This window comes from Petromyzon marinus, unplaced genomic scaffold, assembly GCF_048934315.1.
Source record: "Petromyzon marinus isolate PM22_M1 ecotype Great Lakes invasive population unplaced genomic scaffold, UKy_Petmar_22M1.pri1.0 PM_G_Scaffold_29, whole genome shotgun sequence".
In the NCBI taxonomy this organism is placed as follows: Eukaryota; Metazoa; Chordata; class Hyperoartia; order Petromyzontiformes; family Petromyzontidae; genus Petromyzon; species Petromyzon marinus.
This window is the reverse complement of record NW_027422861.1, coordinates 2,160,001-2,162,500: the sequence shown is the minus strand read 5'-3', so window position 1 is coordinate 2,162,500 and position 2,500 is coordinate 2,160,001.

Here is a 2,500-nt window from a genome sequence, read left to right as displayed (position 1 = left end):
AAATTGGCGGGGATTTGTCTCTTGTGGCTCACGGGGCTGTTAGGGTGGCACAGAAATCCCTCGGAATGGGAAAACGGGTCATTTTCGTGTTGCCACATTGCATGCGAACGGCATGAAACTTCCAGAGGCATTTGCAGCAGGAATGCATGTGCAGTCAAAAAAGTGAATATTTTTCACGGATAGACCCCGTGAAACGCTAGAAATTGGCGGCGATGTCTCTCTTGTGGCTCACGGGGCTGTTAGGGTGGCACAGAAATCCCTCGGAATGGGAAAACGGGTCATTTTCGTGTCGCCACATTGCATGCGAACCGCATGAAACTTCCAGAGGCATTTGCAGCAGAAATGCATGTGCAGTCAAAAAATTGAATATTTTTCACGGATAGACCCCGTGAAACGCTAGAAATTGGCGGGGATGTGTCTCTTGTGGCTCACGGGGCTGTTAGGGTGGCACAGAAATCCCTCGGAATGGGAAAAAACGGGTCATTTTCGTGTCGCCACATTGCATGCGAACCGCATGAAACTTCCAGAGGCATTTGCAGCAGGAATGCATGTGCACTCAAAAAATGTGATATTTTTCACGGAGAGACCCCGTGAAACGCTAGAAGTGGGCGGGGATGTCTCTCTTGTGGCTCACGGGGCTGTTAGGGTGGCACAGAAATCCCTCGGAATGGGAAAACGGGTCATTTTCGTGTCGCCACATTGCATACGAACCGCATGAAACTTCCAGAGGCATTTGCAGCAGGAATGCATGTGCACTCAAAAAAGTGAATATTTCTCACGGATAGACCCCGTGATACGCTAGAAATTGGCGGGGATGTCTCTCTTGTGGCTCACGGGGCTGTTAGGGTGGCACAGAAATCCCTCGGAATGGGAAAACGGGTCATTTTCGTGTCGCCACATTGCATGCGAACCGCATGCAACTTCCAGAGGCATTTGCAGCAGAAATGCATGTGCAGTCAAAAAAAAATTGATATTTTTCACGGATAGACCCCGTGAAACGCTAGAAATTGGCGGGGATGTGTCTCTTGTGGCTCACGGGGCTGTTCGGGTCGCACAGAAATCCCTGGGAATGGGAAAACGGGTCATTTTCGTGTTGCCACATTGCGTACGAACCGCATGAAACTTCCAGAGGCATTTGCAGCAGGAATGCATGTGCACTCAAAAACTTCTATATGTTTCACGGATAGACCCCGTGAAACGCTAGAAATTGGCGGGGATGTGTCTCTTGTGGCTCACGGGGCTGTTAGGGTGGCACAGAACTCCCTCGGAATGGGAAAAGGGGTCATTTTCGTGTTGCCACATTGCATAGGAACGCCATGAAACTTCCAGAGGCATTTGCAGCAGAAAGGCACGTGCACTCAAAAATTTTAATATTTTTCACGCATAGACCCCGTCAAACGCTAGAAGTTGGCGGGGATGTCTCTCTTGTGGCTCACGGGGCTGTTAGGGTCGCACAGAAATGCCTCGGAATGGGAAAACGGGTCATTTTTGTGTGGCCACATTGCATAGGAACGGCATGAAACTTCCAGAGGCATTTGCAGCAGGAATGCATGTGCACTCAAAAACGTCTATATTTTTCACGGATAGACCCCGTGAAACGCTATAAATTGGCGGGGATGTCTCTCTTGTGGCTCACGGGCGCTGTTAGTTAGGGTCGCACAGAAATCCCTCGGAATGGGAAAAGGGGTCATTTTCGTGTTGCCACATTGCGTACGAACGGCATGAAACTTCCAGAGGCATCTGCAGCAGAAATGCATGTGCACTCAAAAACGTCTATATTTTTCACGGATAGACCCCGTGAAACGCTAGAAATTGGCGGGGATGTGTCTCTTGTGGCTCACGGGGCTGTTAGGGTCGCACAGAAATCCCTCGGAATGGGAAAACGGGTCATTTTCGTGTTGCCACAATTGGCATACGAACGGCATGAAACTTCCAGAGGCATTTGCAGCAGAAATGCATGTGCACTCAAAAACGTGAATATTTTTTCACGGATAGACCCCGTCAAACGCTCGAATTTGGCGGGGATGTTTCTCTTGTGGGTCACGGGGCTGTTCGGCTCGCACAGAACTCCCTTGGTCCACCTGATTCGTGCATACAGGCAGCAACTAAAACTCTGTAAACCTGCTGTGAGGACATCTAAACAGTGGACCAGTGAGGCTGTGGAAGATTTGCGGGCGTGCTTAGACTGTACTGACTGGGATATGTTCACGACTGCTACCAATAGTCTGGATGAACTCACAGAGGCTGTGTACATCAGCTTCTGTGAGGACTGCTGTATCCCAACACGTACCAGGGTGAACTTTAACAACAACAAGCCCTGGTTCTCAGCAAAGCTCAAAAGGTTGAGGTTGGAGAAGGAGGAAGCGTTTAGGAGTGGGGATAGAGACAGATTCAAGGAGTCGAAGAACAGGTTTAGCAAAGCGGTGAGAGAGGCTAAACGACTGTACTCAGAGACACTAAAACACCAGTTCTCTACTAACGACGCTGCTTCTGTCTGCCA